We start from the raw sequence: 16072 nt of genomic DNA, 5'->3' as shown, positions 1-16072 counted from the left end.
GATTCTTCTCTTTCTGCATACTCTGCTCCCAGGGTATTACTCAGCTAGATTTACTAATATTTATTTTGAATACATCTAAGTCTCTTTGCTTCACATTTTTCTTTTATTGGCATCTTCACTCTTTGAAATGATTTTTACTTGCTTTGTGAATTGAATTGCATAGATTCAAGGCTTGCCTTTTTAGAAAAATAGATTTCTACAGCATGAGAATTCAAGTGTGGAAGAAGTGACAACAAAACTGTCTGAGTTGAAAAGATTTCTAGGAATACGTATTTTATCATCTTTAATACATTTTGCATGTGTCCTCAGATCTTCAATTTTTAACTAGATCCCATTTTACTCATTTTATTAATAAAATATAAGCAGCCAATTCTATTTGGTTGTGATTTTTGCATAAGATGTGTACCAATATGATTTTAGTTCCTTTTACACATGTGAATTTCGCCACTTTGGCTATAGGAAAATAGAGCCTACCATCACCAGGAATGCATGTCAAGACACTGAAGAGAAAGGATGATAAAGACTTACATGTAAATCTATGAGAAAGAAACTAGTCTACAAAACAGAAAGATCATTGGTAACATGAAAGATAAAGCCTTACCCATCAGTGCATGCCCATTTATGTGTATCTATGTATATGTGTGTGCCTTTACTAATGTGTGTGTACTGTAGTGTATGTGTCTGGAGAACAATTAATAACTAAGTCAGATTATGCACAAAAATAAAAGGTCAGCCTTTTGGGAACCCAAGAACATCTTGTCCCTCCACTCTCATGGAAAACTTTGGGGACCCCAAAACTAACCAGCTTGGAACACTACCCAACTACCCATTGTAGTTGGATTTTCTAGCCATAAATGGTCTACTAGGACAGCCAGCAGAGGCACACAAGAGATCCCTAGAGACCCATTGTCTAGCTCTGCCCTGGCTTCCTAGTCTAGAGGAACCTCTCAGTACCCTAAGAGCATCCTACCTCCCTGTGGAAACCTATGGGGGCCCAAAAGCTAACCAGCATGGAACCCTACCCAACAGTTCACAGTTCATCCTAGTTGAGTCTGCCTGCCACCCTAGCTGATTCTAACTGGATACAATTTGCAGAATAGGGTCTGCCCAGGACACAGTCTGCAGAGTGCAAGTCTACCTGAAGCATAGCCAACAGAGTAGGGTACCCTAATCCCCATTGTCTGTCCCATGGCTCACCCCACTAAGTCTGTCCCAATAAGTCCCACTGCCATTAGTATTATCCAGGCAACATAAGGGAAAATATGATGCCAAAAGACAGCTTAAGAAAACAATCAACAACCAATATGATACCATCAGAGTTCAGCAATCCTGTTGCAACAAACCATGGAATTCCTAATGAAATTAAAGCACAAAATAAGGATCTTAAAAGCAATTTTATAAAGATGATGGATGCCTTTAAAGATGACATGGATAAATCCCTTAAGGAAATACAAAAAATAAATACATTCAAACAGATGAGATATGAAAGGAGGAAGCAAATAAATATAAGGAAATACAGGAAAATACAATCAAACAGATGAAGGATAAGAATAAAATTGTCTAAGCTCTGAAAAGGCAAGTAGAAGCCATAAAGAAAACACAAACTGAGGGAATCCTGGAGATGGAGACCTAAGAACAAGAACAGGAACTACTGATACAAGCATCACCAACAGAATACAGGAGATGGAAGAGAGAATCTAAGGTATTGAAGATTCAATAGAAGACATCAGTACATCAGTCAAAGAAAATGCAAAAATCTAAAAAGTTCATTACACAAAACATGCAGAAAGTCTGGGACACACTGAAAAGATAGGTAGAAGATGGAATCTCAAAATACTCTGATTTGCATTTCCCTGATGGCTAAAGATGGTGAACAGTTTTAATTGTTTCTCAGCCATTTAAAATTTCTCTACTGAGAATCCCTATTTGGATTTGTACTACATTTTTACAGCATTGGGTTATTTGGTCTTTTTTCATATCAAGTTACATTAGCTTTCTACACTTTGGCTATTATCCCTCTATTGGGTGTGGTATTGGTAAAATATTTTTCTAGTCTATAGGCTACCTTTTTGTCCTGAATGATGGACATTGTTGATCTATTACACAGGGGAATTGCTATGTTTGGGAATACAATATATTTAGAATCGCCCAGAATTCTTTAATCTCTTTGTAAATAAGATAAAGCATAGAATTTAAGGTCAAAATTACATTTTATAAACACATAGTACAACATACATTGCTTTCATAATAAACTTTGTTGTATGGTTAGGGAAAAAGGAACCACAGACGCTCAAGGTCTTTTTTACTTATAAAGTGGCCCTGAGTGAAGCTACAAGATGCTTCCATGGCAGTTGCCCCTGTGATAGAACAGCTAGGGCACTCAGCCGCAAAGCCCACAGTTCTTCAAGGTCAGCTTCATTCATACTTTATGATTAAGCCATGTTCTGGGGAGTGCCAGAGAGTTCAGCTCTTACTCTGATACCTCTGAATCCAAGCACATTCCCACTGTCTATCTGATGACACTTTTTCCAGGTCTAGGAAATAGAACTGGGATTACTTCTGTGTCACAGGATTTTACACACACACACACACACACACACACACACACACACACACACACACACATAGACACAGACACACACATGCCAGCCACAATTACTCCTATCTAGAATCCTTAAAAGACTTTATTTAACCCTAATTTTTTAGTATAAAATAGATGTGACATACTCCTTGTACCTTTCCTTTTGTATTTTGATTTGTTCACTTTTCTAAAAATAGACATGACAGATCGCCAAGGTAACTGTGTCTAAGCGCTACGGCAATGTCAGGGTGTCTGGCACTGTAGAAAGATCTAGTTTCTTCTCTCACCAGTACCAATTGCCTTTTTACTCTCCTAGTGGGTATGAAAGGACTTCAGGTTGGGATTCAGAATTACAATGCTCCAGAGATAACCCAGTGGGCAAAAAGCTTGGTCCTCAAGCATGAGGAGCTGAGTGCAGTTCCCATGTGAATTCTGAGCATAGTGGGGTGTGTGTGTGTGTGTGTGTGTGTATGTGTTTAACCACAGTATTGTAAAGCAGATACAGGTAGATCCTGGGGTATTGCTAGCTAGCCAGGTGACCTAAAACAGCAGGATCCAGGTTAAGTGAGAGACAACATCTCAAAAAAATCAGGTGAAGAGCAATAGAGGAGTTAGTCCCTAGCCTCTAGTTGTAAACAGATATGGGTAGGCATATAAGTATGTGAATACATGCATGTACAACCATTCAACACACATACAGAGAGAGAGAAAGAGAGAGAGAGAGAGAGAGAGAGAGAGAGAGAGAGAGAGAGAGAGAGAGAGATCACTTTGAAGAATAATGATTGTTAGAATGCTTTACACTGTTGTAAAGTTCATCTGCTTTGTAAGGATGTCTATTCCAGTTCAGAACTCATTTCAATTGGTCTGTCTTTATTGTGTGATTAAATTAGTTCTTCATGTATTCATCCTGTGAATTGTCTTTCTGTCTGTTAACACTATCCTCTGAACAATGAAACCCGTTTACTCTTGTACTGTTCAGTTCTCTCAGTACCTTTTATTACTGCTTGTTTGGTTGTGTAAATTATCATTGCTGATTCAGGATCCGTGAACTTTTAGCCTTATGCTTTTCTTAAAGTTTTTGTAAGGTTCTGGATGTAAAAATAGGACCTGGTTCATTTTGAAGTTCATTTTTTTATGCAGTTAAGAACATGGAGACAGGAGTGAGTAGAATAGTGAGTAGAATCAAAAACATGAAACTTCCTGAGGCACTCACTCATCATAACATGCCATTCCATTAGGCCGCCTCGTGTCTCTTTACACAAAAGGTAGCAGGTTTCAGAGTGAACATTCACAATTTACTAAACTTATTCTGAATATCTTCACTCTTCCTTGTATTTATAAAAATAAAATATTTGTTCTTGATTTCTTCCTGATGGCTAAAGTAGACCAGTGTGGTGGACTTATATTATATCTTATAGTATAGTTAAGTCTATGAGGTTCTTAGTGTGTTTTTAAATGATGTGTGTGTGTGTGTGTGTGTGTGTGTGTGTGTGTGTTTATGTCTATAATGTCTTCTAAACATGCAGAAATTTTTACCAGTTTCTCTCACATTGGGATGCCTTGTATCCAAGTTGATTTCCTAATTGCCTTCAGGAGAACTTATGGCACTGTACCCTCTATATCATAGAAACTGTAAGTTTAGACACATTAATTTGCTACTGACATGAGAACCATAAAGTATTTTGCTGTTTATGCTTACAGCGCTGATTCTTCGTAGGTGACTCTTATCTTATTGAGGATCAATATCAAAAATTGATACAGAATCTCATCATGATTATTTTCGGTGTCTCTCGAGATAAATGTATGGCTTTATAGTATTTTTCTCCTCAGAACTAGCACATGAAATGAATGTATTATCAGACATGAAAATGTTCTCATGCACCATCTGGAATCTCTGTCCCATGACTGAGACATTTCACATCTGGCTGTGTCACACAGGCCTTTCTTTATGATACTGGGTTCAATTCCCTAGCTTTCACAAGTGTTTCACACTTGTGGTATTAAAAGTACACGTAAACACCTTGTCACCAAAGAACCTCCTTAAGACAGAATGCTATTTTTATATCTTTGACATAAAACTGAAGTGGATTCAGTTTACACATAGCTTATTTAAGCTGGGCGTATAAATGAGACAGAAGAGGCCTTTTCTGACATGCTGCACTGAATTGAATCTCAGCTCATGGCCTTTACTTTGGGTCCCTTGCAGAGAGGTACAGGCAATCCTGAAGTGACAGGTACAGGCAGGTATAGCAGTTCAGAGGAGAAAGTCCTGGACATTTAGATTTGAGTCATGAGCTTTACAAATTTCCTCTGGCTTTGAGAAATAGACTGAATTGCTAGCATCTCATTTTCTGGCTGTAATAGGGTGACAGGTAGTCAAACTCAGTTTATGATTTAGTAGAATGCACTAAAGGACTAAATATCTTAGACACTGATGTTTACAGACACACACACACACACACACACACACACACACACACACACACCACATGCCTCATGAATGTCCATGGCATTTAGCTTAATAGGATTGCTGGTCTGAGATGTTCTATTTTCTTTGTGATTCATTCAGTGTTTAGAATGTTTGTCTACATTGATTATTTGAATCTACACTTGGGTTTATCTTAGTTTTATCTCCAGCACCCTGTGTACAACCCCAGGCTGCCTTTGGGCAGAGTTTGCCCCCATCTCCTGTTCAACTTCTCAGCTTTCCTTTGGCCTTTGCAGAGGGCGGGGGGGGGGGCAATTTTGGCTCAGCTCTCTTCATGCTGCTCTTTCCAAGCCTCTCTGAGATGACCTGCTTCCTTTGGACCCAATGGCAAATGCTTTGGCTAAGCAATTGTAGCTCCTTTTACCGACATGCCTGTACCATGGAGAAAATAACTCACCAACCCCAAACGCATCTAAGTCTGTACAAAGAGATGGTTATAAAGCTTCACAGCCTGTATCTGAGTGTTAATGAGCTGCCTTCTTTCAGTACATAGGCTTCCGCTGGTCATCCTGTGGAGTTTCTGCAATCAGTGATGGGATAGGATGTCAGTTTAATTCTTAGTACCTTTCTCCCAACAAGTCCCTCTGCTTAGATTCCTCTCATCACCTGTGTAATTAAAAGCACCCCCCCCCAAAAAGCATCTCCTTCCTACCACCTCTCTTCTGCACAACTGCCTTGATCATGATTAAAAGTCACTCTGCTCCTCTACCCACATCCCATTAAAATGGCACAATCACTTACCGACCGACAGACTGGATCTCTCAGGATTTCGGTCTTGGCTCTGACGGTTAAAGCTGAAAAGAAACAAGTGCTCAAGAAGGACCTTGATTTCTTTGTATCTTACTTAAAAGGAAAACTGAAGTAAGGCCATTTATATTCAAAACTAATGACTGTTCCCTTTCCAGAAAATTTCAAAGACCAGTTAGAACTGAGGGAAACAAAGAAACAAACAAACAAACAAAAAACAAAAAACTCTTATTTTTCCAGGTTATGCCTCCCACAATGTGACTTCCCGAGAAGCTTGTAGAACGCAGAGAGACACAGCTGAGCACGTTAGAGCCCTGCAAGCCACTGACTGGGGATACCTTGAGGTGGCAACTTAATTGCAGACATCTGGTGAGCTACCGGTTCCCACAAGTCTAGTAAATTAAATAAAGATGATGACTTAGTTTAATCATGAGAAACAAAATATGCAAATAATTGAGGAAGGAGTTTCAATGGTGCTGGAGGTAAGACCACCAGAGACAAGGGAAGAGTGAATGATATCAATTTTAAGAGAATTAAAACTCGGTGAAGTGTAAAACCTGGCTGAATATCCAGTATGCTTCTTCATTGAAGAGATAAAATCTACCAAAAAAGGAGAGGAGGATAGAATATCAGTTCAAACTTTAGGGCCAACATAGCAGTAGTTGATCTAGGGGAACAATGTCCTAGATTAAGTATCCTTTCCCTGACATAATGTGGCATACAGGGAGCCCTACAGGCTCCTCTACCCAGATATGTGACTAAAGATCAGATACTTCTGCTGTTCTGTTGTTTTATCTTTTACCAAGGCATAAATAATTCCTACCTTTGGTGTTTGTTTGTCTTCTACATTTATTTTTATCAAAAATGATTTTTCATACAATATAGTCTAAATACAGTTTCTCCTCCACCAGGTCCTCCTCACTCCCTCACCCACACTAATCTGCACAAGCATCTATAAGTCTTCAACAGGTACGTGTTTCTGCCCTCTGACTTATCCCGATTTGGTGCCTAACATCCCCAAGTGAGATGTTCCTAAGCTTCAACTTCTTGGACTCAGGCTCGTTTCTTTTTCTTCTCTAAGTTGTTCATAAGGATATTCTGAGAGACATGCTCAGGCTTCATGGTAATTTGAGAGAAGTAGAATAAATAGAAATCCCATGCTTTAGGAAGCTCCTCTGAAATAGTAGACAAATCTGTAAGTAACCAAATTTCGTTTTATATATTATCCATTGCACAACAAATGTTTACAGAGTAGTTTTACAGATTGTCTTAGTGTTTCTATTGCTGTGATGAAACACCATAACCAAAAGACAAGATGGGTGGGAAAGGGTTTTTTTCTTTTTTCTTTTTTTGTTTTTTGGCCTACACTTCCATATTGATGTTCTTTTCTGAGGGGAAGAAGTATCCTGGAGGCAGGAGCTTATACAGAGGCCATGGATGAGTGTTGTTTAGTAGCTTGATCCCCATGGTTTGCTCAACCTTTTTTGTTATAGAGCATAGGACCACCAGCCCAGGGATGACACAACCCATAATGGGCTGGCTCTTCCCCCACTGATTAATAATTGACAAAATGCCTTACAGCTAGATGTCATGGAGGCATTTCCTCAACTGAGGATGCTTTCTCTTTGATGACTCTAGCTGGTGAAATGTTGACACAAAACCAGTTAGTACACAGAGTGTTTACCAAGAAGCCCCACTGTGGATTGGCTTTTTTTTTTTTTTTTCTCAAAGCACTAAGGATCCAGCAGTGGAAAAGGAACACAAGCCTCAGCTTCCATGAAATATGTTCTGCCATGAGAACAGATAAATAAAACAAATGGCTAAATCATATTACATGCTGGGTTTGACAAGTACTAGAAAGAGACAAAATAGATGTGAGGTCTGCAGAGAAGACTTCCTTAGAGCATCCACACTTCAGCAAAGAGTAAAGGAGGTGATGGGGATACGAGAGGAAATGCATGCCAGCTAGAAAGATCAGCTAGAATTAAAACATGTCTGTGGGTCTTAGGAAGAGCAGAAGCCCAGGGTGGCTGAAGCAGAGATCCTAATCCAAGTGCAATAAACATAGGACCCAGATTATTTAAAATCTTATAAAATAGTGTTAGAGTCATCTATGCTCTTATAAAGTCAATGATGGCCCATTTGAGTAGAAAAAAATTCTGAATCTAGATTGTAGCCAACTCATAGCTGAACAGGCTATAAAAAAAAGTCAAATTACAAATAGAGAGACCAAATAAGAGGATATTGAGTGATTCTGGTGGTGTGAGAAATCCTCTGGTGACACTGCAGACATGTATAGATACTCAGAATTTCTTCCCAACCCTTATTCTCTTCTTTCCCCAAATTTCATTTCACTTTTTAGTTGCCCCCAGAATCTCAGTGTCTGTTCTAAATACTGAGCCTGCTGTCCACTTATTAAAACTGACTATCTGCATACTAAAGTCCCTAGTTGTTCCCAGCATATAATACTGTGAGGTATAAAATCTGGCTACTCATTGTGTTGCTAGGGGATGTAAACCTGAATCACAAGGTGAGCATTTCAGCCAATAGGTAATCAGGAGTCAGCGGTATCCAGAGAAATAAAATCCCCAAAGCCTTTCATTCTTTAATGCATTTTTTGAGGCATGATTTCTCAGTGCAATATTGCAGAAGTCATTCTAAAATGATGGATGTAATGGACAAGGATACAGCTGTTTGCCTTTGAGTGCTGACCAGGAATACATACGGATACATGGCAAATTCTTGGGAACCTTGTCATCATTAGGCAGAGCTAAGCCCATAGGATCCCAAATTCTCCAAAGACCAAGGACCACTGGGCCATGGAATACTTCTTTATCACGCTAATGCTTTCCTAGAACACACTTTAGGGACTTTTTGCTTTAAATTATTCTCAAAAATCATAGCCCAACTTTGTATGAGAGAAACCCTGGAGCTTACACCATCCTCTAATGTCCTTGGTGTTCCTTAGTCACCGCTCACCAACAGCCCTGTAGAAATGATGAAAGGACATTAACCTCTGCTGGTCCAGAGTCTATGAATTCTCCAGTGAAGCAATGTACTAAAGACAACATTGTCTGGGTGAAGAAGAATGGATTTTTCTAGAACTGATTTATGACCTTCTGGTTTATGGCTCCTGCAACTGTGGACAGTAGACAAAACATATCAGTGGAATGCCCAGAACATCAGGGATTCTGTCTGCTTATTAGGAGTGTTCTGTACCATGACTCCACCTGCCACATATGGATGAGTTAGGATGCGGCATACAAGGGAATTCTTGAAGGAAGGATTTTATGGTACGTGCTGTTGACTATGTTCCTAGTTACCATGAAGACATGAATCATCTTTCACATTTCCATCTTTCCTGCCTGACATCTGCAGCTCCTACTTTCAACACAAATACAAGGAAACAGACACGTTTCATTGGGAAAGAAGACAGGAGGTCCCTGGATACTGTATCCTGGGTTAGCCAAGCTCTCGTCCATATCTGCCCAGATTATAGAAGACTAAATCACCACCAGAAAAACCATTTCTAAACATGCTCAACCAAAACCTTTTCTTTACTTTCTGTAGGGTGCCAGTCATCATTAAACATTTGTTAATCAGAAATAAAAGTGTGTTTTTTAGGTGCTTCTGGATTTGATAAAATGTTTTAAATTTTTCTATTTCATCGATCCATGATTAAACCCATGGCTGGTACTAAAGGACATGTGAAGCTTTCTGATTAGAGTGTATCGAAGTGAATGTTTCTTAGCATTGCACAGGCTGTTATGAACCTGTACATAATTACAGGGTCAGCCATGACATTGAATAAATAAAACATCTAATGGAAAAATAAAAACAATGAATTTCTACTTACCAGTGGGGAAAACATGGAAACAGGAGTTAACCTGTGCTTTCAGGCAAATTCTTAACATTGTTAGCACAACAACAGCAGCTGTGGCAATGATAACCACTGAGACCTTACAATATGCATCAAAGCTACAAAAGATTGTGTTTAGCGATTTCCAAAAGCAATGATAGTCAACATTTGTTTTGTGCTTATTTCCTAAGACTTTTCTCATCAGTAGATTGGTAAGTAGTTACTGGAAGCCAATACTGCAGCAAAGCCAGGTTGAAACTAGTGAGAAGGGATCCAGAACCTATGGCCTTGCCCCATACAACAAAAGCTTGCCAGCTACCTAGAATCAAAATTACTAAACATTCAGCAATTCAGATAAGCTGAGATCAGACAAGCATGCTCTTTGTCCCATTTACATAGGAGGAAACAGGAGATCCAAGTAGTTAAACCATTACTCCCAACCTGCCAAGGTAACTAAATGATTATGCCAGACCTCAGACTTATTGAGGGAGTCTCTTGTCATTGCCTGAAATGACATGAAAATTTGAATCTTAAAAATTATCTTCCATGCTCTTTAATTCTTGTCAAATAAAGGTTCTATGATACTATATACCCTGATACCATCAGGTCGTTCTTTAGGAACACAAAAGTACAAAGTTGATGATTGCAAACCTGCCTTAAATACACAGAAAATGCATGCGAATAGAGACTATGTCAGATGCACCCTAGGATACAGAAGCAGCAAGGATGTCAAGAAAATGCACAGCAAAATGCTCTAATGCAAAAGAAAAATAGTATGCCATAGATATTTTTAAAGAAGAAGGTCCTCATACACATAGGTTGACTGTGTGCTATTTGGAAGTAGGGGAAGGCATGGGTGCTGTTTGTAAGTAGAGGGAGAACCACTGCCTCTGGGTACTTGTATTTGCCCTGTCAGGTTTTCAAACTGGAACATCTTTTCCATGAACTTTCCCTAATTGCTGTAATTGGACCATTCATATTTTCCTTGAATTCCCTGGTTCCCAAGGGTTGGGACATCTTTGCATGTAACTCTTAATGTAACAACTGCAGATGAAAGATACCAACATTTGTGAGATTGGGAATGTAATGGCTGCCAATCTGGGTCATCGACCATAACCCTCATGAGAGGATCCTAATTAGCCTCTTGGTGTTTCCCTTAAATAGGCCACTTCCCTTTCTCTGTTAGACATTATTTCATATTCTATTGCCAGGGTCTGTTTGCATTTGCTGCAGTTCTTTCATTATTAATGTAAAGGAGCAATTCAGCATTTCATGATTAATTTTAAAGTAGATCTTCCTTGTATAAATAATTGATGAGAACGGTGATCAGAGCAACGTGGAGACAGGAGCTGGCACCCCTCCTGCTGACTCCTGTCTTCTTGCTTGCACTGATTTTCCTGCTCTTGCCTCAAGACCCTTCATTTGGTTGCAGCTGGTTTGTATTTTCCAACTTCTTGTCACTGACTCTTTTAGTTGTGTGTCGACTTATAGTTCAACAGCTTTATTAAAGAAAATGAAACACATTTCTTCCCAGTTTTCTCCAACTATTTATAAGAGGAAAACATGAAGAAGCAGAAGAAGTTATTTCTATTCTCCTGGGGTGTTAAGGTCAATTGAAGATGAATTAGGAACAATCCACTAAAGGAAAAACAATTTATTTTTTAATTATATATTACACAGATTTTACAATTAAAAAGATCAGATGCTAAGGCTTGCTTCTCAGTGATAAATTGTCAAATATCTACAACCTTCCTCCTGTGCTAGCCCCTTTGTTTAAAGCATCCTTAAGTATGGCCACTCATTTGCCAAGAATATCTAATATCTAATATAGAGCCTGGACAGCCCATGGGAAGACTGATTGGTAGTCTCTCAGTGCTATCTGGCATACACCCTTCAATGCTTCTCTCTCTCTCTCTCTCTCTCTCTCTCTCTCTCTCTCTCTCTCTCTCTCTCTTCCTCTCTTTGTTCTTTTCTTATTTATTTGACAGAAAAATAAAATGAGTTAGGAGCCAGTTGTCATAATTCCTTAATACAAAACAGAAATTGTCTAATAGTTGTAAGAAATACAGCTGATTACCAGTAAGCATTTGTTGCTCTCTGTTCTTGATTATGAATACAATGTACTCTCTTCCAACTATGATGGACCATGCCTTTAACTGTTATGATGAACTCTTCCTTTCTTACAGAAGTAAGGAGAGACATAGTGATGGAGGGAGAGACATAGTGATGGAGGGAGAGAGGAAGGAAGGAAGGAAGGAAGGAAGGAAGGAAGGAAGGAAGGAAGGAAGGAAGGAAGGAAGGAAGGAAGGGGAGAGCAAGGAACATGGAGAGAAAGAAGGAGAAGAGGAAGAGAGAGGACAGAAGACAGACAAAGTGAAAGACAAATTGAAAGTGCTTCCCATTCCATTTCTCCTCTTATTTCATAAGGCTCATCACCTAAATATTCTATTCCTGGATCCCCAACAGTGCACATTTATGTCAACATACATTCAGTCCAGATAGTTATTGTGTTAATGGTTTGAACACTCTTCAAATGTCTAAGGTTATAGCTTCCCTGAGACTCAAGGCAGATTCTTATCTGGATTCCACTCGAAAACCAAAACCAAGTTTCTCACTCACAACATGAAATGTCACAGAATAAGCATTCCTGGTCCAAAAGGATGAAAAGCATAGAAATAAGGAGTAGGAACAAAGCAAAGCATAACTACAGCTGGGAAAATGAAAATATTCAACTCTACAACTTATATCTAATATCTAGCACAGCTTAGGTGAAGAATATAGCATCTAGAAGCTTTGGTCAGTCCTACCAAATAACAATACCCCTTATAGCTAAGTATACAAAGGGTAGTAGACTGATATTGAATTGCAACATCCTAAGCACATAGGGTTGAATCACTTATGATGAAGAAAAACCACATATTCCCAGTATCAGCATTAAAGTATTGAAAGTACTCCTAGAAAAACACAAGAGAAAATTAGATTTGTGAGAATTATTCATTGAAATTGGTGCTGATTAGATGAAAATAGTTACACAGCATGAGGGAATTGGACCTCGTTTTTCTCTGGATTTTGATTTGAATTTGAAACAACTAATTCTTCCCACGTTTACCCATGAAATTTCATTCATCTGGACTCATCTGTATTATATCTGAGGAGTACAGCCACAAGTCAGATACTTACATTTTATCCTTCAAGACTGGCCATAGGAAATTACAAAGTGCTTTGCTGGATAAGCATCATGGAAAGAGCTACCATCTTTAATAGTCAACTCCATCTTGCTAAGCCAGTGCATTATGCTAAGCCAGTGCATTATGCTAAGCCAGTGCATTATAGATTCTGGGAGGGAGTTGTAGCCAAGGAAATACCCTAATCCCTCTCCCAACTCAAAGCTAGCTGTGCTCAAATGAGTAACTGGACTCCTAACTTTATTCCTGACTCAGGCTCCTTAATAGAACCCTTGTCCAAAGCATTTCCCAGGTACCTGCATTATGATGTCTCATCTTTGACCTTTACAAGGGCATTTCCCTCTCTCTGACACTTTACTACTACCATCCCTTTAGTCTTTTCTGTTCTTCATTCCAGACTCCCTGAGTAGTCATGTGTAGTCTACTCACCCATCTCAGGTCAGATCCTGGAAGGAACCAGAGTGCTGAGAACCTAATGCAATGTTCTTTCCCTTTTGTCTTCATGATCACATCAAATTAATAAAATATCAAATATTATATGGTTTCAGATGACCACCTCTGCACCTTGACAAATCCATGTGTTAAGCTGTTCAATGTAGAAAGTAAGTACTACATCTATTTTGAAAGGGCAAAGAGCCACTGGTTCTGCAGTACAGCTTGGGGTACTGGTGGACCCACAAGAGCCTCAACAGCTATGCCAATGGGTGAGTATTGACTGATACAATTCAGAGGGGGAACATTGACCCCACAGAGGGTAGAATTAAAATCACATAAATAATCTCTAATCTAACCAGGAAAGGTTCCCTAATCACAGGTCATGATTCTCTGACAAAGGGAACAAAGATCTTTTAGGCTCTGTGAAGTAAGTTGTTCACAGTAGCTTCCATTAACTCTAAGCAGCTATAGATCACAAAACTGTTTGATAGTCATGCCCTCAGTGAAGAATGTAGAGCCTATGGATAGCTTTGTTCAATGGCTCAAAGAAACATTAATTGTGATTAGTTTGCCAACACCATAATGGAGATAATCATGTTAGTGAGAGGGTATGGTGACATGTGGGTCACTCTACTGCACATGGATTGTTTAGAACTCTCTAGAGCAGCCACCACTAGGACAACAGAATATCAATAGCAGTGTTAGAAGTTGTTCAGCAGCTGGACAGAGTTATACTGTGCTCTCTCAGGCCTCCTGGTCCCCTTTGTCTCTTTATCCTCAAAAATTGACCATCAAAGACCAAAAAGAATGCAATAAAGTAGCATCAGCATAAACTCCCCCAACAAGACTTTACTGTATTGCCAGTGCCATTTGAAGGTAGGGAATCTATAGTATCCAGCCATAGTGTTCTGTATGCCTCCAATCTTTGGGGAAGATAGGGCTATACCCACACTGTCCTACCCTGAAGCACTGAGGCAGTCCCTGGTTGAAATCACCTATCTGTGAGTCTACCCAGTTCTTCATTTGAACTCTTATCTCAAGAAAATACATGACCAGCCAATGGGTAGCCATGCTAAGGTCTTGTGACTTCAGTTATTGACACAAATACAGATAAGCAAAGGAACAAGCAGTAAAACCCTGACAATTTTTACTTGGTACTTCAAATAAATGGCATAAAATTAAGACTGGGGCTCAAGCTGAAGTTGCTGTATCCTGTAAGGGACCAGAGGCCCCATGGGAAGGTGAAAGTTCTAAGGAGGGTAGAGAATTGAACTTTCTGTTGGGAGATGATGGTACAAAGGTAACTGTAATTTTAAACTCCCTGGTACTGAGTTGAAAGAAAGAAAATATTCTTGGGTTCTAGGACTAAAGTCAAGAAGGAATGCTTGCATAATACCAGTTTCACAGGCATTCTTTTAGGAATCTATAAACCCCATATTGTGGACTGAATAAATGGTTAGCTGTATTATCTACATATATCATTATTTTTCTTCACTTGTAAATGCTGATGTGAACTGTTGCAATCCATGTCATCTTATTGGTCAACAGAGAAAATAGTAGACTCGTTTGACCTAGAATCTGTGGCACATTGATTGGTCTATTTTCTCAGGCATCCAACTCAGAGGGTCTAAGTTCCAGTTTGAAGCCAAAATATTTTGTGCAGTCTTTTGGCTCTACAGCTAAGTGAATGTGAAGCTTTTCCTGGAATGATGAGTTACTTGTCTTTGTCTACTTGATTGGATTTAGAATCACATAAGACACACATCTTTGGGTATGTATTTAATGGTATTTCCAGAGGGAAGCTTAACTGAAGTCATATCTACTCTCAACATAGGTAATACCACCCTAGGGTCTGGAGGACCAGAGTGAATAGATTAGGAAATAGAAGAAAGCCTTTAGAATATCGGTATTCTAAATGGATGCTTCTTTCTAATCTGTTGAGATATGAACAAGCAACCTCCAGCAGCCATGAGCAAGAATTCATACAGTCAAGCATGATCTGTAGACTAAATGACTCCCACCTAGGAAGAGCTTTTAGTCTTCCTCTGCTAACTGGTATCTTTGTATGCCATCCAGAGGCAGCCCCTCCTGAGGATCCATCCCATATACAGTTACCAAGCCCAGACACTATTGTGGATGACAAGAAGTGCTTGCTAACAGGAGCCTGATATAGCTGTCTCCTAAGAGGCTCTGTCAGAGCCTGACAAATACAAAGGATACAGCCAACCATTGGATTGAACACAGGGTCCCCAATGGAGTAGTTAGAGAAAGGACTGAAGGAGCTGAAGGGGTTTACAGCCCCATAGAAGGAACAACAATAGCAACCAACCAGACACCCCAGATCTCCCATGGACTAAACCACCAACAGAAGAGTACACATGGAGGGACCCATGACTCCAGCTGCATATGTAGCAGAGGATAGCCTTGTCGGACATCAATGGGAGGAGAGGCCCTTAGTCCAGGGAAGGCTGGATGTCCCAATGTAGGGGAATGCTAGGACAGGGAAGTGGGAGTGGGTGGGTGGTTGGGGGAACACACTCATAGAATTAGGTGGAGGAAGAGTGGGATAGAAGGGTTTCAGAGGGGAAATCAGGAAAGGGGATAAAATTTGAAATGTAAATAAAGTATGTTGTTCTCTAAAACCTAATCCTCCTCCACTCTTTGGTCTATTCTCCTGCCTCAGTGATTTGTACTGGCTTTCTATTGCTACATAACAGTGTCTTAAAACTTGGAAGCTTACATGAAAGAAGGAAGTTTAAGTGGATAGACATAAATGA

Source organism: Mus musculus, chromosome 7 (assembly GCF_000001635.26).
Source record: "Mus musculus strain C57BL/6J chromosome 7, GRCm38.p6 C57BL/6J".
NCBI classification, from domain to species: domain Eukaryota; kingdom Metazoa; phylum Chordata; class Mammalia; order Rodentia; family Muridae; genus Mus; species Mus musculus.
This window is presented reverse-complemented; position numbering follows the sequence as displayed.